The 27,910-nt window shown below is 37.1% G+C and overlaps 1 protein-coding gene and 1 pseudogene across 4 annotated transcripts in view; one reads left to right on the top strand and one right to left on the bottom strand.

Moving 5' to 3' along the window:
• PTBP3 (polypyrimidine tract binding protein 3) overlaps nt 1-27,910 on the top strand; it is a 131,968-nt gene that overhangs the window by 93,437 nt on the left and 10,621 nt on the right. The window lies entirely within an intron of this gene.
• On the bottom strand, nt 56-26,756 carry LOC119505094 (annotated as a pseudogene).

Here is a 27,910-nt window from a genome sequence, read left to right as displayed (position 1 = left end):
AATTTAAATATTTTCAGGCTTAATTATTTGAGTTTATTTTTCTTGTATAAAGTAACTACGTGGTGCCCACAGTGGGGTCCTGGATCCTCTGCTCAGAGAGTCTGGTGTGGGTCTTCACAAGGTGGTCAGTAAATTCTTGAGAGGGAGATTTGGTGAACATGTCTTCTTTCCATAGGTTGGGTGTGAGATAGCTATAGGTCTTGGAGATGGTATGGCATCGAAGTCATTCAGGGTGACTGCAGCTCATCAGTACAATCCATCAGCTGCAGCTTCTTGGACTCGTGGGCCGGGATAATACCAGTGCCTCTGGGAGCAGGGATGAGGCATAGCAGTATGGAGCCACAGTGTCCTGTCACCTTGCAAGGGGCGATATAGGGCCAACCTTGCTTCCCCAGCAGCCCTGCCACACAGAGACATTGGAGAGCTTAACTGCAATAATGGCCCCACAGATGGCCCTGGCTACCTCATTGGAGTACTTAATACCTAGACTGACATGGCCATTGTAGTCCCTGATGGAGGCAAAAGCCTTGAACTTAGTCCACTGGGCAGCACCGTATTGCTTTTGCACAGGCAAAATTTTCAAAATCTTGCCCTTGAGGAATGTCCTCAGGAAAAAGGCAATGATCATAGACTCCTTGATGGGCAGAGAAAAGAGATCTCCTAAAGGGACTTAATCTTCATGTCCTTGACCAAGAGGCCCAGCTTGATGACAGGAAGCCATTCCTTGTCTTCACCCTTCCCTCTGCAAGATTCACGACCTCGTCCCTAGGCCTTGCTGCTGAAGTTTCTGTAGAAGCCAATACAGCATTTCCACATGAATTTTTTTTTTTGGGGGGGGGGGGTGGTGTGGGGTAGTGAAATGCCATTATTTATTTACCTTTCTCCCAGTTATGGACATTTGGGATATTTCTAGTCTTTTATAAGCAATGTAGCAGTGACTATCTATGTACATTCCAGGTTGTATGCGTGTGAGAATAACTAAGAATAACTTTCTAGAAGTGAGATTTCTAGGTCAGAGGCTATGTGCATCTGGAATTTTGATTCAAGGTTGTCAGATTGCCTTCAATTTTTCATCCAAATTCACAATATAATGCTTTTCCCTGTAAATAGGCAGTCACACTGTTTATCCAACCTTTTTATCTTTGCCAAAGTGAGAGAAAGTAGCGGTGCATTTTGATTTGTATTTCTCAGATTGAGTTGAGTGGAGTATCTTTAAATATTTTCAAAAGCCATTTATACTTTTGTCTTTCAAACGTTTGTTCTAGTTGTTTCCCCATTTTTCTCTTGGGTGTGAGATTACTTTGATTGCTGGACACCATCTCTTTGTGTTAACTTAATTAGATCTCTGTCATATATGGTGTGCCGGTTTGAGTGTATTGTGTCCCCCAAATGCCATTATCTTTGTGGTCTTGTGTGGGGCAGGCGTTTTGGTGATGGTTGGATTTGCTTGGAATGTGCTCCACCACAGCTGTGGGCAATGATTCTGATGAGATGTTCCCATGGAGGCGTGGCCCCGCCCATTCAGGGTGGGCCTTTATCGGTGGAGCTATATAAATGAGCTGACTCGGTGGGAGGAAAGGGAGTGCAGCTGGGAGTGATGTTTTGAAGAGGAGCAAGCTTGCTAGAGAGGAACGTCCTGGGAGAAAGCCGTTTTGAGGCCAGAGCTTTGGAGCAGACGCCAGCTGCCTTCCCAGCTAACAGAGGTTTTCCGGGCGCCATTGGCCATCCTCCAGTGAAGGTACCTGATTGCTAAGGTGTTACCTTGGACACTTTGTGGCCTTAAGACTGTAACTGTGTAGTGAAATAAACCCCCGTTTTATAAAAGCCTATCCATCTCTGGTGTTTTGCATTCTGCAGCATTAGCAAACTAAGACATATGGTATAAATATTTTTTCACAGTTTGTTATTTGTTTAGAGTTGGCTTATCATATAACTTGGAAAGTAGATACTTAAATTGTTTTTTTTAATTAAATTAAGTTTTATTGAAATATATTCACATACCATACAATCATTCATGGTGTACAACCAGCTGTTCACAGTACCAACATATAGTTATGCATTCATCACCCCAGTCTATTTTTGAACATTTTCCTTACATCAGAAAGAATCAGAATAAGCATGAAAAAGTAAAAAAGAACTCCTAAATCATCTCCCCCATCCCAGCCTATTTTTCGTTTAGTTTTTGTCCCCATTTTTCTACTCATCCATCCATACACTAGATAAAGGGAATGCAATCCACAAGGTTTTTATAATCACACTGTCACCCCTTGTAAGCTACATTGTTATACAATCGTCTTCAAGAGTCCAGGCTACTGGGTTGGAGTTTGATAGTTTCAGGTATTTATTTCTAGCTATTCCGATGCATTAAAACCTAAAAAGGGTTATCTATATAGTGCGTAAGAATGTCCACCAGAGTGACCTCTCGACTCAATCTGAAATCTCTCAGCCACTGAAACTTTATTTTATTTCATTTTGCATCCCCCTTTTGCTCAAGAAGATGTTCTCAATCCCACGATGCTGGGTCCAGATTCATCCCAGGGAGTCATATCCTGCGTCGCCAGGGTGATTTACAACCCTGGGAGTCAGGTCCCATGTAGTGGGGAAGGCAGTGAGTTCACCTGCTGAGGTGGCTTAGCTAGAGATAGAGGGCCACATCTGAGCAACAAAGAGGTACTCGGGGAGACTCTTAGGCATAGCTATAAGCAGATTTAGCCTCTCCTTTGAAGTAACGAGCTTCATAAGGGCAAGTCCCATGATAGAGGGCTCGGCACATCAAACCACCAGTCCTCAATGTTTGTGAGAACATCAGTAACAGTCCAGGTGAGGAAGTCCAACACTTCTGCATTTTCCTCCAGCTCCTCAGGGGGGCCTGCTTATGTATTTTTATTCTCTGCCCAAATTACTTTGGGATGTGTCACTATTTCACTCTAACCTATACACACCTACCATAGCTCACTTCTTATTCAAAGTTCCATGTAATTGTAGTGTTTGAACAAACTGACTAGAAATTATAGTGTTTAGAAAATATAGATCCTGCACCAAATAAACATCTCTTCCCTTGGTCTCACATGGAAGTTGAAGTTTTGGCACACTCAGTTTCACCCTTCACCCTTTGGCCCAATTTGCCCTAGTCTTAGCCAGGTCTGCGTCATTCATATCTCTAATTGAAGTCTGGGATCTTTATCAGCTTTTTTTTTTTTTTTTTTTTTTTTTTTTTTACAATTGCTGTATGTGCTAATACTGACATTCATATCTGCCAAGCTCTAGCTCTTGAGTTTTTGGTGTCACACAGATACTCAATGTTCCAGAGACCAGTCAGGTTATACACAAAGGGATCAGCATCTCAGAGTTTGGACATAGTCATTACTCCATATGAATTTGACAATTGGCTTTTCCATTTCTGCAGAGTTTGTTGTGATTTTGATTAGGATTGCATTGAATCTGAATCACTTTGGGTAGTATCGATATGTTAATGATATTAAGTCTTCCAATTCATAAGCACAGATTATTTTACCATTTTAGGTCATCTTTAATTTCTTCAGTAATGATTTGTAGTTTTCCATATGTATGTCCTTTACATTCTTGGTTAAATTTATTCCCAAGTCTTTTATTCCTTTAGTTCCTATTGCAAATAGAATTATTTTCTTAGTTTCTTTTTTGGATTGTTCATTGTGCATGTATGGAAATATCTTAGTTTTCCTGATCTGCCATGACAAATACCACAAAAAGGGTTGGCTTCAACAACAGGAATTTGGCACACAGATTTAGAGACCAGACGTCCAAATCAAGGTGTGGCTAGGTTTGCATCCTCCAGGGGTTGGTAGCATTCTGGCTGGTCAGTCTTCCTTGGGTTACTTGGCTTTGTCATCACATGACAATATCCTCTCCTTTTTTCTCTTCTGGTTACTGATCTCCAGTTACATAGCCTACACTAATCCAGATAAAGACCCAACCTCATTCAATTGGGCTATCCCTTACCATAAAGAGATCCTATTTACAGTGGATTCACACCATGTGAATTAAGATTAAGAATATATCTAAATTGGAGCATGTAATTCAGTCTAACAGAAGAGACACCATTGATTTTTGGGTATTGATTTTTGTACCTTGCCACATTGCTGAATTCATTTATTAGCTCTACCAGCTTTCTTGTAGATTCTTTGGGAGTTTCTGTATATAAGATCATATTGTCTGCAAATATGGATGGCCTTACTTCTTCCTTCCCAATTTGGATGCTTTTTATTTCTGATTGCTCTGGCTAACGCTTCCAGCGCACAATGTTAAGTAGAAATGGTGATAGTGGGCATCCTTGTCTATTTTTGGACTCTATTGTTAAGTGATAACAATTGTTATGTCATCTTGTTGAATTGACCTCTTTATTGGTATATAGTGACCTTCTTTGTCACTCATAATCATTTTTTAGTTAGAGGCTGTCTTATCTGATATTAATGTATCCACCCCAGCTCTCTTTTGGTTATTATTGGCATGGTATCTATTTTTCCGTCCTTTTGCTTTCAACCTCCTTGTGTCTCTGAATTTCAGGTAAGTCTGTTGTAAAAAGCATATAGTTGGATCATGGCTTTTATCCATCCTGCCTACCTTTTCCTTTTTACTAGAGACTTTAACCCATTTACCTTAGAAGTAACTTACTGCTAATGCAGAGCTTTCTTCTGTCATTTTGCCCTTTGCTTTTTTGTAAGCCTTAGACCTTTTTTGTAGATTCTTCCCTTACTGCCTTCATCTTTTATAGTGAACCCTTTAGAATCCTATTCCATTTCCATCAGTGCATAATTTTTCTGTTTTTTTTTTTTTGTGGTTACCATGGGGCTTAGCAATATCCTAAGTCAATAAACATGTTTGCTTTCATACCAGTGTTATCTCAGTAGCATGCACAGTTTTAAATTCCCATCTTTATCCACTACCCCTCACTTTTATGTAGCTCTTGTCACAAATTATATATTTATACATTATGAGTCCAAAACCACTGATTTATCATTACATTTTATGCATTCAACTTTTGGATCCTGTAAGAAGTAAAAAATAGAGTTAGAAACCAAAAATACAATGGTGGTATCATTTATATTTACCCTTGTGATTACCCTCACCAGAGATGTTTATTTTTTTCATGCAGCTTCTATCTATTGTCCTTCCCTTTCAACCAGCAAAACTCCTTTTAGCACTTCTTGTAGGGTCAGTCTAGTGATGATGAACTCCCTCAGCTTTTGTTTATTTAAAAATGTCTTAATCTCTTCCTCATTTTTTTTTTCAGAGAATTTTGCCTGATAAAGAATTCAGGGATGGTGATTTTTTTTCCTTTCAGTGCTTTAAATATGTCATCCCATTGCCTTGTTGCCTCCATGGTTTGTGATAAGGAGTCAGCATTTAATCTTATTGAGGCTCTCATGTACATGTCACATCGCTTTGCTCTTACACCTTTCAGAATTCTCTTTTATCTTTGGTATTTGACAGTTTTAATGTCTTGGCATGGTTCTTTTTTGAGTTTATACTGTTTGGAGTTTATTTAGTTTCTTGGATTTATATATTCAAATCTTTTGTTAAATTTGCGAAGTTTTCCACCATTATTTCTTTGAATATTCTCTCTGACCCTTTCTCTCTTTCTTCTTCTTCTGGGACTCCCATAATGCATATATTGACATAACTGAGTGTCCCACAGTTCTCTCAAGCTCTGCTCACGTTTCTTCATTCTTTTTTCTTTCTGCTCCTCAACGCTGAGTAATTTGAATCATCTTATCTTCAACTTCACTGATTCTCCCTTTTGCCAGCTCCAATCTGCTGCTCAACCCTTCTAGGGAAATTTTAAATTTCTGTTACTATGGTCTTCTGCTGTTTGATTCCTTTTCATGATTTTTATCTGTTTATTGTATTTTCTTTGTGTTCATCTGTCATTTTCCTGATTTCTTTAGCTCTTTGTGCATATTTAGGACCATTCTTTTTAAAGTCTGTCGTGTACAAAGTCTGGTCTTCCTCATTGATGGTGTCTAATGCTTTTTCCTGCTTCTTTGCTTGGGCCATCATTTATTCCTTCTTTGTAAGTTTTGTAATCTTTTGTTGTAACCTGACATCTTGATATTTTTAAAGTGTTATCTCTGAAATTTTAACTGAAGCATCTGTTCCTTAAGCTCATTTCCAGCTGTTATTATGCTATAGATTATCTTGAATTCCAGTATCTAACCAGAGACAGAGAGAGAGAGAGAGAGAGAGAGAGAGAGAGAGCACATTTCCCAGTCTTGGCCTTTATATGTGCTGTCCTTCATAGCTTAGCTTTTATAACAGTTATTTAGAGCACAGCCTGGGTGAAAAGCACAGGGTGCTATCCAGTCTTTTTTGCTCATGCATCTTGTCATGAACATGCACACAGGGCCCTAGGAATTCCCCCATTTATCCCCCCATAGTCTGAATGTCCCCCTTTCCCTAGGAAACAGTGTTTCCTCGCTTTCCAGAGGACTACACCATATGTCCCACAGCCAGTGGTCCTTTGTCCCAGGCAACTGCGATTTGACACTTCTCCTATAGTGTTCTATGAGAGAGCTCTGTGAAACACCTCTGGGCTCAGGACAAGTTTTTTTTTTTTTTTTTTCCAATTGTATTGTTCCCATATACCTTCCCATTTTTAAAAAAATATTCATTTTATTGAGATATATTCACATACCATGCAGTCACACAAAACAAATCGCACACTCGATCGTTCACAGCACCACCACACAGCATTCATCACCAAAATCAATCCCTGACACCCGCATTACCACACACGCAAAAACAACAAGAACAACAATCAAAGTGAAAAAGAGCAACTAAAGTAAAAAAGAACACTGGGTGCCTTTGTCTGTTTTTTTTCCTTCCCCCATTTTTCTACTCATCTATCCACAAGCTAGACAAAGGGGAGTGTGGTCCCCATGGCCCTCCCAATCCCATTGTCACCCCTCATAAGCCACATTTCCATACAGTCATCCTCAAGATTCATGGGTTCTGGGTTGTAGTTTGACAGCTTCAGGTATCTACTGCCAGCTACCCCAATTCATTAGAATCTTAAAAGGGTTGTCTATATTGTGCGTAAGAGTCCCACTGAAGTGACCTCTTGGCTCCTTTTGGAATCTTTCTGCCACTGAAGCTTATTTCACCTCCCTTCATTTCCCCCTTTTGGTCAAGAAGATGCTCTCCCTCCCACGATGCCAGGTCTACGTTCCTCCCCGGGAGTCATATTCCACGTTGCCAGGGAGATTCTCTCCCCTGGGTGTCTTATTCCACGCAGAGGGGAGGCCAGCTTTCTCACCTGCTAAGTTGAGCCAGCTAGAGAGAGAGGGCCACATCTGAGCAACAAGGAGGCATTCAGGAGGAGGCTCCCAGGCACAACCACAGGGAGGCCTAGCCTTTCCCCTGCAGCAACAGTCTTCCCAAGGGCAAGTCAGGACAAGTTTTGGGATGATGAGCCTGTGACAAGTTTCCTGGTTCAGTTCTTCAGACTGCCACCAGTGAAAATGTCACACATAAATGCAAGCTAGTATGTGCACAAGGGTTATTCTTCCCTCTGGAATTGGAACCAGGGACCTGTAGTAGGCTGGCTACACACCTAGCTGGTGAGGGGATAGGGGAAGGGGGAGTAAGGATGCCATGCAATGCTACTCCTTTTAAGTTGTCTTTTTCTTGATTTAGCGTTTGCTATGTTACTGCAACCCTGTAACTATTTTCCAGAGCTTTGAGAGAGATCGTTCTTCCAGGTCTTATCCGTTGCTTCTCTGGGTGGGTGGAGCCCTGAAATATCTCACTCTGCCATCTTGATAACATCACCCTGCCATCTTTTTTTTTTTTTTTTTTTTTTAGTTAAGATTTTTTCACATACCATACAGTCATACAAAGTATGCAATCCATTGAGTACCTGATCTTTTTTTTTAGCGTTTTCTTTGTACCAGAAAAAAGTGAAAGTAAGAATAATAAGTTAAGAGCACAAACAGAACACCGAAATTGTAATCCCCCCTCCTATTTTTCCTTTAGTTTTTTTTTTTTTTTTTTTTTGCCCCTGTTTTTGTACTCATCCATCCATACACTGGACAAAGGGGAGTGTGACCCACATGGCTTTATGGTTTTAAAAGTGGTCATAACAATTTATACTCCATTGTCTAGCTTTTTTATTTTTGCCGTTTTGATGTCTTATAATGGTATCTTAATCTTTTAAATTTTCTCTCTTTTTTTTTTTTGGTATTTTTCTGATCCCTAGTGAGATTGAACATTTTATTTTGTTTATTCGCCGTCCTCTCAGTTATTAGCCTGTTTTCATGCTTGTTTTCTCAGTTTTTCTTGTTGATTTGCATGAATTTTGCATGTATTCCAGATACTAATTCTTTCTTAATTGTATGTGTTACAAATAGTTTATCCCAGTTTATGACTTACTGCTTCATTCTCTTCATGGCATTTTTATGTAGTAAAATTTATTTACCTTTGTATTTGTGCTTTTTTATGTCTTTTTACTCTGGTATCCTGAGGTCATGAAGATTTCTATCTATATTCTAAAGTTTTATGATATTTTAGTAATTTTGTTTTGAAATAATTTGTTGTAAGAATATTACAGAGCACTCCTTTATATACTCTTTATTCAGATTCCCCTATTGTTTTATCATCTCTGAATATTTATGCATGTGTGTGTGTATATATATAAAATATATGCACACATTTTTGTATATACATTTTCCTGAACCATTTGAGAATAAGTAGCAGGCATGATGCCCCTTCTAAATACTGAGTGTGTATTTTCTTCTAAAAGCAAGGCTATTATTACCTAAATATAGTTCAGTTACCAGAATCAGGAAATTTAACATTCATATAAATTCTATTATATATTTCATAGACCTTGATTAAAGTTTGCCAGTTATGAAACTAATGTCCTTTATAACAGAAATTTTTCTGGTACAGATTCAAGCTCATGTCGGGCTAACTTATTTCTCATGACTCTTTAGAGTCCTTTAATTTGCAGCATTTCTTCATGCTTTGTCTTTCATTGCCTGAACAGTTTTGAAGAGAGTGGGTTGATTATTTTGTCCATTTTATACAGATGTCTGATTTTTCCCTCCTCAGTGTAAGCATTTTTTTGTAGAAAAATACCCCAGAAGTAGTTTGGGCCTTTCTCAGTTCATCATATCCAAAGACACATGATGTCCATTTTCTTCTTCCTGGTGATGTTAGCTTTGATGACTTGATTAAGGTGGTGTCTGCCGTATTTTTTCCCTGTAAAATTATTTTTCCCTTTGTAATTAATTTGTAGAGATACTTTGAAACTATGAAAAATATCCTGTTGTTAATCACTTTTCACCCAATAGTTTTAGCAACCACTGCTGCTAATCGTTTCTGTGATAGTTGCTGTATGCTGATTTACTAATTCTGTCATTCCTTCTACATTTAGGAGCTAGCATTCTGTTATATAGAACTTGTTTCTCATCCTCCTCTACCTCACAGTCATATATTCATTTATTCATGTCATTATAAACTCATAATTTGTTACTTTAATGTAGGGGCTATAATTTTTTAGTATGATTATTCACTTTATGTTCAAATTGTTCCATGCACGTCCATTGGGAGCCCTTTTACTCTGGCTTCTGTGTCTTTTTTATATGCTCGCATCATTGTTTAAGCACCTTACTTTCTTGTACAAAATATTCCATATCTTCATTACCTTCCCTACCCCAAACTTAGAATGAGCCATTTCTGCAAGGAACCTGGTTCCTTTAAGTGGGGAATGGTACTAGGAATCAATATCTAGCTGTTAGGTATGCTCATTTCTAACTGGGGCCTCATTGTTTCTCACTCTAATGGACATGGTTAGGATATGTACAGGTGTGTTTTCATAGATACATATTTCTTTATGTGTTTAAAAAACCACGTATGTGTTTAAACTGACACCTTCAGTTCCAATCCAGCACCCTTTCATATTGGTAACTCCTCTCCAAGAAAGAGAAATCTGGTTCCCGTTGTCCTGAAAAACTTGCTTTGCTCAATCCTAGAATACACAAAAAGTAGTTTCATAATTGTTAACCTATACACTAACTTGAGATTGATATTTGTTTATGGTTATTTTAAATCTGTCTGAGGACTTAAAGACTCATTAGTCTGAGTGTTTATGGTTTTATATAAATATAATGTGTAGTTAATTACAATGTATAGATTAATCATCAGTTCTTTTTCCCTTCGGATCAGTTATATAATTTAATATGATCAGGGTCATGTTTTTCTGTTTGTATAATGTGATAGATTATTTTATTCTTCTATCACATTTTAAAAATATGTTTCCCAAAGTCAACATTTTACAAAAAAGTAATACTCAGAAATGTCACCCTCCCACCCCCAACTTGTTTTACTCCCTATTAAAAGCATAATGATTTTGCTTTTGCATTTATAGAGACATAATCCACCAGGAATTTTTGTGAATTATTTGAGGGTATGGCTCTGATTGTTTATTTGTTTTTTTTCCCCCCAGGTGAAAACCAATTGTCCTATTATTGTTTATTGAAAAATCTGTCTTTTCCTCACTGATCAACACTGCTACCCCTGTCATATCGAATTTCCATAAGTACTTTATGGGCTTTTGTTCCGTTGGTCTAGTTGTCTTTCCTTTGTCATTACCATAGGTCTTGATATCTGATAGACTAAATCTTTTTACCTTTTTCTTCTTCAGGAGTATCTTGGCAATTCTTGACTGTTTACACTTAAACTATGAATTTTAGGTTCAACTTGTCATGTTCCTCAAAAACTCTTGGAATTTTCATTGGGCTTATATTGAATTTATAAATCTGTGATAAAATAATTGACATCTTTACAATGGACTCTTCCAGTCTTTGAACATTGTACATTTCTTCATTCGTTTGGGTGTTCTTTAATATCTTTTAGTAAAGTTTGGTGCCTTTTCTCCATAAAAGTTTGCATATTTTTTGCTATATTTATTCCTAACAACTTTGTAGTTTTGATTTTATTTTACATGACATATTGTAGTGGTTAAGAATTATATTTCTAATTCTGGGCCTATTATTAGCTATATAATCTTGGGAAAATTGCTTAATATCTCTACTTCTATAACGTCATCTATAAAAGGAGGATAATAGTAGTACCTCGCTAGTAGGGATGTGATGAAGATTAAACGTGCCAATGTGCATAAAGGGTTACAAATGGTGCCTGTCATAAGTCCTATTTAAGTTTGAACTATCATTGTTATTTTATTTTCTAACTGTTGCTGATATATAGATATATCGAAATACAGTGTTGTTGCCACTCAATTTCATATCCAGCATCCTTGATAAATTCTTATTAATTCCTATAATTTGGCTGTAGATGCTTTTGAAATTTCTGTGTACACAGTCATGCCATCTACGAATAATGCCAGTATGTATCTTTTTTCTAATCCCCGTGACTTTTTTTTCTTTTTCTTGCTTTAGAAAAATGGCTTGAACTTTTAAAATTTATGTAGAAACGGAAAAGAAAGCCACTGGAATAGACAGAGAAATTAAACCCTTTTTTAAAATTGTAAGACTTAGTATAAAGCTGCATAGATTAGTGGAACAGAATAGAGAGTCTAGAAATAGACCTACACATGTGGTTAATTGATTATCAACAGAACTGCCAATATCATTCACAGGAAAGGAGCATCTTTTCAACAAATATTTCTAGTGGATATCTGTATTGGGAGAAAAGAAGAGAAACATTGACTCTTGTCTCAACAATACTGACAGATTAACGGAAATGGATCTTATACCTAAATGTGAAACTTTAACCAATAAAATTTCTAGAAGAAAGCACAGAAGAAAATCTTTGCAACCCAGGCATATGTAAAAATTTCTTAGATAGAACACAAAAAGCACAAACCGTAAAAGGAAATAATTTATATATTGTACATCAAACTTTGAAGAAACCAAAAGGCAGGACACAGACTTTTAGAAGAATATTTGCAACCCATATATCAGAGAAATGAGCTAAATCAAGAATGTATAAAGGACTCTTACAGCCCAATAATAAGAAAACAAAGAAACCAATACAAAATGGGCAAAAGATTTGAAGACATATGTTCTGGTTTGCTAATGCTGCTGGAATGCAAAACACCAGAAATGGATTGGCTTTTATAAAGGGGGTTTACTTGGTTACACAGTTACAGTCTTAAGGCCTTAAAGTGTCCAAGGTAATGCATCGATAATTGGGTACCTTCACAGAAAGATGGTCAGTGGTGTCCAGAAAACCACTGTTGGCTGGGAAGGCACGTGACTGGCGTCTGCTCCAGAGTTCTGGTTCCAAAATGGCTTTCTCCCAGGACGTTCCTCCCTAGGCTTCAGCTTCTCAAAAATGTCACTCTTAGTTGCTCTTGGGGCATTTGTCATCTCTTAGCTTCTCCGAGCAAAAGTCTGCTTTCAAAGGCCATCTCCAAAATGTCTCTGTAAGCTGAAGCCCCTCTCTCAGCTCTTGTGCATTTTTCAAAATGTCCCTCTTGGCTGTAGCTCCTCTTCAAAATGTCACTCTCAGCTGCACTGAGTTCTTTCTGTTTGTCAGCTCATTTATATGCTCCAGTGATTTAATTTAGACCCACCATGGAAATTATCCAATCAGAGTCATCACCCACAGTTGGGTGGGGCACATCTCCACAGAAACACTCAAAGAATTACAATCTAATCAACACTGATACATCTGCCCACACAAGATTACATAAAAAAAATAATGGTGTTTTGGGGGACATAATACGTCCAAACCAGCACACCCTCCAAAGGCACTCCCCATTTTTTTCACAGTGAACATCCACATCCTTACATTGAATTACAAGGTACTATACCATCCATCCACTTTCATCTTTTTGATTCTCCCCTCTTCCTCCATCTGACCACCATACTGCCATCGTTGTCATTTTTTAAACATGGTAGGTATGTTCCCACCTCAGATTGTTCACTGGGGGGCTTTTCCCCTAGATACCCTCAGAGAGTTTGTCTATACTACCTACTTTGACCTTCCCTGACCAGCTCTCCCTCAATACTCCTGATTCTCCCTGATTTATTTTTATTATAGTATTTACCACCTTCTTATTTAGCATACAATTAAGGTGTTGCCTATGTCTATTTAGTCTGGTTTTGTAACCAGAATTTAGTTTCACTAGGGCAGATATTTTTTGTCTGTTTACTTTACCAGTGTTTCAGAGAGCCTGACACAAAATAGACTAAAAAAAATTTGATAAGTGAACAGTTATTTTTTATTCGCGCCATTCTTTTGAAGTTTAACAATGTTTCTCTTCTCATCTAGGATTTTTTTTTATCATTCGACTAATTTTGCCAAAATCTAAAGCTAATTAGTAGCTATATCCTTTTCTTACATAATAGAAGGACTTTAGGACACTTTAACCACTTTTACCTCCTCCTGACTCTCATAATATTATTGTTGTTTCTTAATTCTTGTCTTTTAACCTTGCAATTTGTTGTTAGTATTGTTTCAGATGCTTAATGTTCACTTAGATTTAACTTTTTAGGCTTTGATTTCCATCTTGCAACTCCGACATACCATCTGGGATTACTTTCCTTCTACCAGATGGGGTATCTGTTTTGGTTTGCTAGAGCTACTAGAATGCAGTATACAAGAAATGGATTGGCTATTTCAATGGAGATTTATTAGTTTGCAAATTTATAGTTCTAAGGCCATGAGAATGTCCAAATTAAGGCATCAAGAGGTAGATACCTTATCTGAGGAAAGGCAGTTTCCCATCCCTCTGTCACATGGGAAAGCACATGGCAGTGTTTGTTGATATCCCAGCTTCTGGTTTTAAAATTGCTCTCTCATCTGTGTGGGTCCTGCTTGCTTTGTGGGACAAATTCTACATTACATTAGCTTCTCTGAGCTCTTTCCAAAAGTGTCTCTGCTTTTTATCTTCTCATGGAGGACTCCAGCAAGGGGATTATGACCCACTTTGAATGGGTGGGGTCACATCTCCATGGAAACAACCTAATCAAAAGGTCCTGCCCACAATAGGTCTGCTCCCACAATATTGGTTTAAAAGAATATAGTCTTTTCTGGTGTACATACCAGATCGAAAACCAGCACAGCGTCCTTTAGAATTTCACTTAGAAAGGGTCTGTGGTAACAATTTTGAAGTTTTTTTTTTTGTCTAAAATTTGTGTTTTCTTGTCAATTATGAAAGGTATTTTTGCTGTGTATTGATTTCTAGGTTGATAGTTTCCCTTCAGTATATACCATTCCACTGTATTCTGGTTTTCATTATTGCTCTTAGAAGCATGCAGCCTAACTATCAATCTTTTATTCTCTGGCTATTCCTTAGATAATTTCTTTGGCTTTGGTGTTCTGTAGTTTCAGTATGATGTGTCTATTTAAGGGTTTCTTATAAGTTCTGATAAGAGCTTCTTGGATACTTGATTTACTGGATTGTTGTTTTTTATTGGTTCTAGATATTTCCTGTTCCTGCTATTTCTCTTTCAGGAACTTTGATCAGATATGTAATACCCTCTCCCTCTTCATATTTTCCATCTTTTTTTGTCTTTTTGAGCTGCATTCTGAATAATTTCTTAGATACACTTATTTCTAATTCCAAAATGGTCTCTTCAACTTCATCTAATCTACTTTTTTAAAATTCAGTTTTATTGAGATATACTTGCATACCCTACAATCCAAATTGTACAGTCATTTGTTCATAGTACCATTATATAGCTGTGCATTCATCACACAGTCAATTTTTGGACATTTCCATTACTGCAAAAAAAGGGAAAAAAAAAAAAAAGGAATACCCAGAACATCACACACGCACACACACACACACACACACACCTCAGTCCCTCCCTATTATTCATTAACTTTTTGTCCCCGTTTTTCTACTCGTCTGCCTTTACACTGGATAAAGTGAGTGTGAGCCACAAGGTTTTCACTATTACACAGTTACAGTGTGTAAGGTATATAGTTACATATAGTTAGTTATTCAGGAATCAAGGCTATTGGGTTACAGTTCAACAGTTTCAGGTATTTCCTTCTAGCTATTCCAGTACACTAAAACTAAAGAGGGATATCTATATAACTCATAAGAATGACCTCCTCTTGATTCCACTTGTAATCTGTCAGCCACTGAAATTCTATCTTGTTTCATTTCTCTTCCCCCTTTTGGTCAAGAAGGCTTTCTCAATCCCTTGATGCCAGGTCCAGGTTCATCCCTGGGAGTCACACATTGCCAGAGAGATTTATATCCCTGGAAGTCAAATTCCTTGTAGGGGGGAAGGCAATGAGTTTTCTAGAGTTGGCGTAGAGAGAGAGTCCATGTCTGAGCAACAAAAGAGATTCTCTGGGGTTGACTCAGGCACAGTTATAAGTAGGCCTAACTTCTCCTTTGCAGTAACAAGCTTCATAAGGGCAAGCCCCAAGATTGAGGGCTCAGCATTTTAAATTGGTAGTCCTCAATGCTTGTGAGAATATCAGTAATTCCCCAGGTGGGGAAGTTAAATATTTCCACATTTTTCCTCAGTACCTCAACAGGGCTTTGTGAATACATTTTTATTCTCTGCCCATATTACTCTGGGATGTATCAGGGCTTTACACTAACCTACACTAACTGGTACAAACCAACCAGATCTCACTCCATATTCAAAGTTATGTCTAATTATGGTGTTTGAATAAACAGACCATACAAGTTAAATTGTGTAGTGTGCTACAGAAAATACAGGTTTTGCTCTGCCAACAGTGATTAGGTACATCTTTCTCTCCACATTTCTCCAGCATTTGTATCCCCTTGTTTATTTTTTTTAAATAGTTTTATTCACACACCATACATTCCATCCTAAGTAAACAATCAGAGATTTCCAGTATAATCACATAGTTATGCATTCATTACCACAATCTGTATGAGGACATTTCTATTTCTTCTGCAAAGAAAGAGGAAAAGGAGAGAAAAGGAAAAAGAAAAAAAAAATGACTAAAAAAAAAATAAAAAGGTCAGACAACAACATCAACGCCAAGAATCCCATACCCCCTCCCTTATATTCCCCTCTTATAGACATTTAGCTTTGGTATATTGCCTTTGTTACAATTAATGGAGGCATATTACAGTGTTATGTTAACTATAGACTCTAGTTTGCTTGATTGTATTGTCCTACCATCACACAGTATTATGCTATCCATTTCTGGATCTATACAATCAATCCTCTTGAACATTCTGTACTTCTTCAGCATTAAATGCCTGATCTCTACCTTCTTTCAATTTCTCCTGATATCTTCATTTATATACTCTTCTCCACACCTTTCTCTCCTGTCTTTTCATATCTGTCTGTAGCACACCCTTTACTATTTCTTGTAGAGGAGTTCTCCTCTTCACGAATTCTCTCTGTGTCTGTTTTTTCTGTGAATATTTTAAACTCCCTCATTTTTGAAGGACAGTTTTGCTGGATATAGGATTCTTGGTTGGGAGTTTTTCTCTTTCATTATCTTGAATATATCATACCACTGCCCACTCACCTCCATGGTTTCTCCTGAAAGATCTGCCCTTAGTCTTATTGAGCTTCCCTTTTATGTGATAGATTGCTTTTCTCTTGCTGCTTTCAGAATTTTCTCTTTGTCTTTGATGCTTGAAAATCTAATTAGTAATTTTCGTGTAGTTCAGTTTGGTTCAGTTCTGTTTGAGGTATGCTTTGCTTCTTGGATCTGTAATTTTATATCTTTCATAAGAGTTGGGAAATTTTCATTGATTATTTCCTCTATTTTTCTTTCTGCCCCTTTTTTCTTCTCCTTAGGGAACATCCATTACACTTGTATTCGTGCACTTCATTTTGTCATTCAGTTCTCTGATATCCTGCTCATTTTTTCCATTCTTTTCCCAATCTGTTCTTTTGTGTATAAGATTTCAGATGTACTGTTCTCTAGTTCACCAATCCTTTCTTCTACCTCTCCAAGTCCGCTGTTGTATGTCTCCACTGTGTTTTTCATGTCTTCTGTTGTGCCTTTCATTCCCATATGTTCTGCCGTTTGTTTTTTTTCAAGCATACTAATTCTTCCTTATGGTCACCCAGTATCTTCTTTATATACTTTATCTCATTTTTCACATTTTCTTTCAACTCATTGATTTGATTTGAAGATTTGTTTGAACATTTGTAATTAGTTATTTCGACTCCTGAATCTCAGTTGAGGTGTTAGTTTATTCCTTTGACTGGGCCATATCTTCATGTTTCCTCATGTGGCTCATGATTTTTTGCTGTCTAGGTATCTGATTTTCTTGATTAGTATATTCTGGAGGTTTTCTCTCTTTTGCCTAGAGTTTTCTTGTTGGTTGTCTTTGATCTCTATCTTTTTTTCATTTCTCTCACTGGCCAGTTGTCAGATTGGCTCTGCCCCCCAGTCTTTCCCCCAAAAATCAGGCACCCACTGTGACCTCCCATGGGGATGGGAGATAGGCACTGGGCACCCCAGCAAGTTCACTGTGTGGGTTAATACAGATCTGCTGGCTTCCAGTGGGGCTCTTGCTCGCTGGCCAGCAAGACCTGGGTTTGTTTCATAGTTCTGCTTTAATGGTTGGGTCTTCCGTATTTCTCAACCAAAACAGCAACGGGTTTCCATCTTACAGGGTGTGTAGACCAGCTCCTTTGGTCCTAAGAAAGGGTCTGAAGCATCTTTTTAAAGAAGTGTTTCAATTCCCTTGCACCTTCTGGACTGTCTAACTGATGGTGCTGTTTGGTAATTTAATTGTCCTCAGAGGCTGCTTTGCCTCCGAGTACAGGCTGTGTCTGCACAGGTGAGCTGAAACTGTGATCCTATGTCCTTACCTTGCCGGGCAAAATGTGGCTCGATGTGGGACTCCACCTGTGGCAAAGTGCTCCCTCAGCTGACCCAGTACTTCAACTGTCCCCAAGGCAAGGAAATAGCCGTGAGCTGCTGCTTCCTTCAAGGGTGGGGGAAGGGCATTCAGACCCAGGGCTGTAAACACTGTCTCTGTCCATGTTTTCTCAGTCTCTTTGTCCCTCACTGACCTGGGCCTTGAAATGTCCTCCCCTGTCCCCCGGGTCTTCAAACAGTATGGATATGTCTCATTGCTGTGAGAGATTTTATAATCTGTGTCCCTGGAGGGAAGGATCCTGTCTGCTGATTCTGCACCTTTCCTACCTGGAGACTGAGTGAGGAGGAGGGGAGAGGAACGGGTGGTCTGGGATGGAATATTCCTACTTGATATTCTCTGTATTCAGTTCGGCATTTGCAGGGTTATTCTCCAATCTGTATCCTCCTCCAGAGTTTAAAACAATTCAGAATTGTCTTGAATTGTTTTTTTCTTGAATCTCTGGACAGAAGTTTTCCATAGCTGTTTACGTCACCATCTTGATGACATCATCCTAATCTGCTTTTAAATCTGTATACTAATTTTAGATTTATAGTTTCTCTTGCCCTATACATAGTTTCCAACTTTTCTGGTTTTACTTCTAACATGCTATTTATTTATTTATTTATTATTATTTTTAAATGATGGATATATGAAGACATTCCCAGATAGTCAAAAGCTGAGGGAGTTTGTCACCATTAGACTGGCCCTACAAGAGATGCTAAAGGACACTAGACAATAAACATGAAGAAATAAGGATCTCTAGTGATTATAATGACATAGATAAATATAAATGCCAGTACTATTGTATTTTTGCTTTGTAACTTCACTTTTTACTACCAAAGGATCTAAAAGGCAAATGCATAAAATGTAATGATAAATCAGTGGGTCTGGACTCATAGTGTATAAATACTCAGTTTGTGACAAGGACTACATAAAGGTGGGGGAACAAAGGGGTATAGGAACATGGTTTGTATATATTATTGAATTTCAGTTGGTATTTATTTTTTTTTTAGTTTATCAGAAAATTAAAACAAACAAAAAAACACATTTCAAACAAAACAAAGCAAAGGATTAAGAAAAACAAATAACCTAAAATAACTACATTACTTCCAACATGATCCTACCATACCCAAGAAAGTTTGCAAACCATTATCATTCTGGAGCATTCCCATAACATTGAAATTACCCTCAGTAGCTTATCTCTTCTTACTAGATTATCATTTCCCCTTCACTACTTGCTATCTATCTCTGTGTCCCCTACCTTCTACAATATAAACCATTTATTTTACATTTTTCACAGAGTTCATATTAGTGGTAACATACAGTATCTCTCTTTTTTTGTCTGGCTTATTTCACTCAGCATCATGTCTCCAAGGTTCATCCATGTTATATGTTTCACAACATCGTTCCTTCTTACTGCCGCATAGTATTCCATCATGTGTATATATTACATTTTGTTTATCAACTCATCTGTTGAAGGGCATTTGGATTGCTTCCATTTTGTGGCAGTTGTGACTAATGCTGCTGTGAACATCGGTGTGCAAATATCTGTTTGTGTCACTGCTTTCAGATCTTCTGGGTATATACCGAGAAGTGCAATTGCTGGATCAACGGTAACTCGATATCTGGTTTTCTAAGGAACCACCAGACTGTCTTCCAGAGTGGCTGTACCATTATACAGTCCCACCAACAATGAAGAAGAGTTCCAATTTCTCCACAGCCTCTCCAGCATTTGTAGTTTCCTGTTGTTTAATGGCAGCCATTCTAATTGGTGTAAGATGATATCTCATTGTGGTCTTAAATTTGCATCTCCCTAATTACTAGTGAAGATGAACATTTTTTCATGTGTTTTTTAGCCATTTGTATTTACTCTTCAGTGAATTGTCTTTTCATATCTTCTGTCCATTTTATAATTGGGCTGTCGGTACTTTTGTAGGATTTCTTTATATATGCAAGATATGAGTCTTTTGTCAGATACATGGTTTCCAAATATATGTTTTTCCCATTGAGGTGGCTGCCTCTTCACTGTTTTGACAGATTCCTTTGAGGTACAGAGAAGTTTTTAATTTTATGGCGTTCCCATTTATCTATTTTTTTCTTTCATTGCTTGTGCTTTGTATGTAAGGTCTAAGAAGTGACCTCCTAAATCAAGTCTTCAAGATTGGTCCCTACATTATCTTAAGGAGTTTATGTGCTGTCTCTTATATTGACATCTGTAATCTACTCTGAGTTAGTTTTTGTATAGAGTGTGAGGTAGGGGTCCTCTTTCATTCTTTTTGATATGGATATCCAGTTCTCCCAGCCCCATTTGTTGGAAGAGACTGTTATGTCCCAGATCATCGGTTTTGGGGGCCTATCTCTGAACTCTCAGTTCTATTCCATTGATCAATATGTCCATCTTTGTGCCAGTACCATGCTTGTTTTGGACCACTGTTGGCTTTATAGTAAGCTTCAAAGTCAGGAAGTATAAGTCCTTCTGCTTTGTTTTTCTTTTTTAGACTTTTTTAGCAATTTGAGGCATCTTTCCCTTCCAAATAAATTTGGTAACTAGCTTTTCCAAGTTTGCAAAGTAGGTTGTTGAAATTTTTATTGGAATTGCATTGAATCTGTAGATGCATTTGGATAGTAGAATTGACATCTTAATGACATTTAGCCTTTCTATCCTTGAACATAGACTTTTTTCCATCTTTTTAGATCCCCTTCTATTTCTTTTAGTAAAGTTATGCAATTTTCTATGTATAGGTCTTTTACATCCTTGGTTTAGTTTATTCCTAGGTACTTGATTTTTTTAGTTGCTGTTGAGAATGGAATCTTTTTCTTGAGTCTCTCTTTGGTTAGGTCATTTCTAGGGTATAGGAACGTTACTGACTTCTGTGCATTAATTTTGTATCTTGCTACTTTCCTGAATTTATTAGCTCAGGTAGCTGTGTTGTCGATTTCTCAGGGTTTTCCAAATATATGATCATATCAACATGATCCTACCATATCCAGGAAAGTTTGCAAACTATAATCATTCCTGAGCATTCCCATAACATTGAGATTCCCCTCATTTTGGAAGCAATGCAATTATTTTATGATATTTGTTTTCCTTATTCCTTTGTTATGTTAGGGTTTAATTTCTTGGGGGTATGGTAGGGACATATTGGAAGCAATACAGTTATTTTAGATTATTTGTTTTTCTTAATCCTTTTACTTTGATTTGTTTGAATTTTTTTTTTTTTTAATTTTTTGACAAAGTGAAAAAAATGCTATTGCATTTAAAAAAAAAAGATCATATCATCTGCAAATCACAACAGTTTTACTTCTTCCTTTCCAATTTGGATGCCTTTTATTTCTTTGTTTTGCCAGATTACTCTGGCTAGCACTTCCAGCCCAATGTTGAATTATAGTGGGGACAGTGGGCATCCTTGTCTTGTTCCTGATCTTAGAGGGAAGGCTTTGATGGTTCATAGAGGGAAGGTGGTTGGTTCTGTCGTGTAGTGGTTATCACATCTACTTTATGCGCAGGAGATCCTGGGTTTGATTCCCAGTGGAACCATGGGGATTCTTTACGCTTAGACTGTTTATTCTTTATCTGATAATTCCAACATCTGAAATCTTTGCTGATCTTTCTGCAGTTAGATTTTTCTGCCTTTTAATTTTTTAATGAATAATATATTACATATATTGTATTTAATTATATTATAATATATTCATGCCTTACATATACTATTCATGCCTTTTAAATTTTGGATGAATGATATGTTATTATTGTATATATTATTAGATATATATATTTAATAAATTTGTTTTGCGCATTCTTTGAGACTTAGGATGAAGGTGGTATGTTCCTCCAGAGAGGATTTGTTTATCCTCAACATTTAGGGTACTACTCTTAGGACCATTTCACTGAATCCACAGCTTGATCCCCCAGCCCCCAGCCCCTTATCTGTGAATTTGGACTGCAAATTTACATGAGGGTTTCTTTTTTGTTTGTTTGTTTGTTTGCTTGCTTTTCTTTGGCTGCTTTAACAGCAGCTCATATTTTTTTCCTTGCAATTTTATTGAGTTACAGTCACATACCATACAATTCATCCAAACTGTACAATCATTTGTTCACAGCATCATCATATAGTTGTGCATTCATCACCACAATTTTTGAACATTTTCATTACTCCAAAAAAGTAATAAAAGTAAGAATAAAAGTAAAAGTAAATAAAGAACAACCAAAATATTCCACCCTCCCCATTATTCAATTACTTTTTTGTCCCCATTTTTCTACTTATCTGTCCATATACTGGATAAATGGTGTGTGAGCCACAAAATTTTCATAATCACATAGTCATACTGTATAAGCTATGTAGTTACATACTCATCTTCAAGAGTCAAGGCAACTGGGTTACAGTTCAGCAGTTTCAGATATTTCCTTTTAGCTTTTCTAGTACACTAAAATCTAAAAAGGTATATCTGTATAATGTATAATAACTTCCAGAATGACCTCTTGACTCCATTTTTAATCTCTCAGCCCTTAAAGTTTGCTTTGTTTCATTTGTCTTCCCCCTTTTCGTCAAGAAGTATTTCTCCTTCCCATGGTGCCGAGTCCAAACTCATACCCAGGAGTCACGTCTCATATAGGGAGGAGAGCAGCGAGTTCAGCTGTCAAGTTAGCTTAGAGAGAGAGATAATATCTCAACAACAAAAGAGGTTCTCTGGGGGTGACTGTTAGGCATAATTATAAGTAGGCTTAGCCTCTCCTTTGTAGTAACAAGGTGCATACAGTCAAGCCTCAAGATCGAGGGCTGCGCCTACTAAATTGGTAGTTCCCAATGTTTGCGAGAATATAAGGAATTCTCCAGGTGGGTAAATTTAATATTTCCACATTTTCCCCCAGTTGAAAAGGGGCTTTTCAAATACTTTTTTATCCTCTACCCAAATTATTCTGGGATATATTGGGACTTCATACTAACCTGTACAAACAAACCAGAATTCACTCCCTATTCAGGGTTCCGTATAATTATGGTGTTTTTATAAAGTGACCATACAAGTTAAATTATATAGCATGCTACAGAAAATAAAGATTTTCCACCAAATAAACATCTCTACCTTTGGTCTCACACAGAAGTTGAAGTTTAAAACACAGTCAATATTATCCTATACCCTTTAGTCTGATTTACCTTAGTCCTAACCAAGGCCATTTCATTCATATCTCTAATTAAAGTCTAATCTGTTTTTCAGCTTCTTTAACATTTGCTGTATGGTGTAATGTTGACATTCATAGCTGCTGAACTCGAGCTCTGAGTCTCAGGTGTCACACCAATAGAGGGTTTACTTTTGATTAGAACTTCAGGGTTTAATAATGAGGGTCTTCTATTGACTTCCCACCTTCAGCAAGCCCCCTAGCATTTGCCTTTTGCCTACCACCCCATGAGGCCTACAAAACCAAAACTCAGTCTCGTAGGGTTAGGTTTTTGACATGGTGATTTCTATTTTTGTCAACTCAGATTTTTTTATTTTTTAACTTTGTTTTTATATATTTTCAAACTTACAGGACAATTAAAAAAATTGATACAAAACCCCATCCAGAAACTCCCACTGTACTCCTACTCCCCCAGATCTACCAGTTTTAACATTTGTACCACATTTATTTTGTCAGTCTATCTATCTACCGCCTGTCTGTGTTCCTATTTATCAATCAATTTTCTGAACACTTGACTGTATTTGTATACATCAGCTCCTTGAGAAACAGTATTCACTTATGTCACCAACTTAAGTGCAGTCATCCTGTTTAAGAATTCAACTTTGATATAGAACTTTGTCTAGATTTTAATTTTTAATTTTTTCCATAAATGTCACATTCATGTCCCTTTGAGCTTTTTCCTCCCTTGCTAGATCTCATCTTGTACTGTGTATTGCATTGAATTGTCATTGTTCTCTTTAGTTGCTGTTCTTTTTTTTTTTTTTTAATTTTTTTTTTATTTTGGGAACACATATTCAGCATAAACTTTCCCATCTCAACCATATCCAAGCATGCCATTCAGTAGGATTAATTACATTCAAAATGTTGCCGTACCTTCACCACATTTCATTACTAAAATTTACCCATCTTTCCAAACAGACTCTACACCTATTATCTATTAATTCCCCATGACCCCTGCCATCTGCTCCTGGCAACCTGCACTCTGATTTCTGTTTCTGTGAACTTGTGTATTTTCCAGTATTTTCTTTTAAGTTACTATGGAGGTGAAATTTAACATTCTGAATCTATAACAATCTAATTGCTTTGATACCAACTTCACTTCAGTAACAGCCAAAAACTCTGTTATTGACTAGGGCAACTGTCTGTTGCCCTAGCTTTGTGTAGTTCTTGTCACATATTATATGTTTATATGTTATGAGTCCAAAAATCACTGACTTTTTACGTTTTGTGCATTTACCTTTTAGATCTTGTAGGTAATAAAAAGGGGAGTTTGAAACCAAGAATACATTTCCCCATATCATTACCCTCACCGGAAATCTTTATTTTTCCATGCAGCTTCAATCTGCTGTCTGCTGTTCTTTCCTTTTAGCCTGCAGAGCTCTCTTTAGCATTTCCTGTAGGGCCAGTCTAGTGATGACGAATTCCTTCAGCTTTGGTTTATCTGGAAATGTGTTGCTCTCCCCCTCATTTTTGAAAGACACTTTGCCAGATATAGAATTCTTGGTTGACATTTAAATATGTCCGCCGACTCCTGCTTCCTTCTGTGATTTCCAGTGCGAGATTGGCACTTAATCTTATTTGGGCTCCTTTGTACACGTTGTTTCTTGCAGCTTTCAGAACTCTCTATCTCTGGCATTTAACAGTCTGATTATAATATGCTGTGTCATGGGTCTCCTTGGTTTTATTCTGTTTGGAGTTCGTTGAGCATCTTGGATGTGTATATCTATATCTTTTGTTACATTTAGGAAGTTTTCGGCCATTTGTTCTTTGAATATTCTCTCTGCCCCTTTCTCTCTTCTCCTTCAGGGTTTCCCACAGTGCGTATATTGATACGTTTATTGGTGTCCCACAGGTTCTTTAGGATCTGTTCACTTTTCTTCATTCTTCTTTCTCTCTTCAGATGTTATGATTTCGTTTGTCTTATATTTAAGTCCACTAATTCTTCTGCCAGCTCCAATCTGCTGTTGAACCCCTCTAAGGAATTCTTAATTTCTGTTACTTTGGTCTTCAGTTGTTTGGTTCCTTTTCATAATATTCATCTATCTGTTGATATCGTTTGTGTTCATCTATCATTTTCCTGATTTTCTTTAGGTTTTTTGTCCATGTTTTCCTTTAGCTTGTTGAGCATATTTAGCACCATTTTTTAAAGTCTTCATCTGGAATGTAACAAGTCTGATCCTCTTAATTGATGGTTTCTAACACTTTAGTCTTTTTTGCCTGGTCCGTCATTTCTTGTTTCTTGTATATTTTGTAACCTTTTGTTGAAATGTGGACATTTTGGTATTTTAATGTGTTATTGCTGAAATTTAGACTCTGAAGTCTGTTTTCCTTAAACTTATATCCTGCTAGTTTTATCACAGAGCTTTCTTTCTTTGATTGGCAGGAACTAACAAAAAAAAAGAAGAAGGAAAAAGAAGTACTTTTTCCGTCTTTGCAGAGTGACCTGCCCAAGTTCTCTCAGTTGGTGTTTATCCATATAATCAGTTGAGAGAATAACTCCAGGCCAGAGCCTAGGGACTTCCTCAATCCTTTCTGTGTATGCATTTGGGTCTTGTTTTGGGCATGTACCTTGTGGCCCGATATGGTTCTCAATGTTCCCTCTTCCTAGAAAACAGTTCCCTCAGGGTGCTGGCCATGACAGGATATGTCCTACAGCCAGCAGTCCCTTCCCGCAGGCAGCATGACTTAACTTGACTCTCTCCCACTGCATGGTGTAGGAGAATTCTATAAACTGGGCAAATTCTCGGACAGCAAATCTCTCAGGCCACCACCAGACAGATTGGGCCAGGTATACGTACTCTCAGTATGTGCATAGGGGTTACTCAGTTCCTTCCAGGATCCCAGACCAAGCGCCATGCTTTTAAGTAACTTTTTTTTTAACTCAGCACTTGTCCTGCTGCTGAGGTCCTTTAACTGTTTCCTGGATCTTTGAGAAAGATGTTTCTGCCAGTTCTTGCTGATGATTCAAAGCTGCTGTTGGGGGACAGGGCCCTGAAATGTCTAGCTCCACCATCTTGAACAAGATGGGGACAGCTCTTAGATTTTTAAAGATCTTTTTACTCTTTGATCTGCTATTTTCTACAGGAAGATTGGTCTTTGTTACCTTGTCTACTACTATACCCCCAACATTTTTTTTTACATAGCTGTAATTGTGATGTATATATATACATTTTTATAGTCAACTTTTTAGTTGTGTATTTTTCATAGTGAATGCTCTTTGTAATATTTTAAATTGCTCTGTGTTTTGTCTAATGACTTACCGTAATTTGTTTAATCATTTTCCAATATGGACATGAATCTTGTTTCTATAGTGTTTTTGCTATTATAAGTAATATTATGGTAAGTCAATTTCATAGGTAAAAATGTAATCTCATTTATTAATTTGTATCACCTCAATTGCTCATCATGGTTGTGTATTTGCCAAATTTAACTATCTATTCTTAGCCACTCACCATAAACTTTTTCTTAAGGGTACTAACCCTTTGTTTAGCAGATTACTGTGCCTAAAATGTTTCTGTTTCTGCTCACTAGGGGAAAGTATGTTCATAGAAACTTGCAAATTGTCAAATTTTAACATATGCTCTTTTTCTTAATGTATCTTGAAAACAATTATTTAAAATTTTTGTCGGTTCTTTTTTTTAATCCCCACTGACTGCAGAAAAATATGGAAAGATTTTAGTAAAATGACAAAAAGTTGGAGGCAACTTTCATACTTTTCAGCCTTACCTTCCACTCATAACCTTCAGTATTCATCTTTTCTGAATTAAAAAACTCCTGTCCTCTTCCCCCAATTCTGTGGTTTATACCAATTAACATTTATTTCCCCCTCACATGTCTTTTGTGGCCATGAGTCAGCTATTCCAGCTCTCCTTCTTACATCTTTTTTGATCTCTGGCCCAGGCTGGAAGTGTCACCCCTATTTGGGACATGGCATATCTTGCTGGTATAAACTCAGAATGCCTCTTAAAGCTTCTATGTAGAGGTTGCTTATATCATGTATGTCTGTGTTCCTTGGCTAAAACATATCACACGATCAAGCCCCAGCATGAATTGCTTAGAAATATATGCTCCTCTCATAGGGTACAGGAAGTGACATGACTAGCCAGTGTTGTTTGGAAGGGGCAACTGAATTTTTGGAACAATAATAGAAAAATCTACCATACCTCCCCTCATGTTTAACCATTTAGGCTGTCTAGCATAAATTTCCCTAATTGCTCATATTCATCTTTAAGCCTTTTTAAACCTCATAATGTTTTTCATCTTTTTCTTGTTCATTAACTTCCTCCTTAGATCTTAATAGTTCTTCTTTCTGGTAAAAAATTAATTCTTTTGATCTTAAACCTACTTGAATATAAATTTAGCAAAGACAGAGATTCTTTGTTCACTGCTACCTCAGTACTAGAAGATTGGCTTATAATATGCTTTTAACAAATATTTGCTCAATGGATTCTGCTTTCTCTTATTTCATTAATTATTCCCATTTTGGTATCATCACTTACCAATTTTCTCTTCTAGCTCTATTTCTGTAATCTCTTATTTCTACATTATCTTGAACTATTATAAAATGCAGTTAATATATTTAACACATTGTTAAATAATTCTCTTTAATGAATGGAATAAAATTATATCAGCATTTCTCATTTTCTTTGACCACTTACCTCCTCCACTTCATTCAAATTCTGTTCCTCTAGATTTTGAGGGATGTAATTCACTGGTTTTTCTATTTCTGTGGCTTTCCCCCTTTTCTCTTTTTCTTTGGAGGTTATCTTTTCCTTTTCTTACTACTTAGGTGTTGTAATATCCCCAGACTTGATCTTTAGCGCCCTTCATTTCTTGTCTTACGCTTTTGTATTGGAATTCTCATTTCACATTTATTTCTACACAGATGATTTACAAATCTATGTTTC

Source organism: Choloepus didactylus, chromosome 10 (genome assembly GCF_015220235.1).
Source record: "Choloepus didactylus isolate mChoDid1 chromosome 10, mChoDid1.pri, whole genome shotgun sequence".
NCBI lineage: Eukaryota > Metazoa > Chordata > Mammalia > Pilosa > Megalonychidae > Choloepus > Choloepus didactylus.
This window is presented reverse-complemented; position numbering and strand designations above follow the sequence as displayed.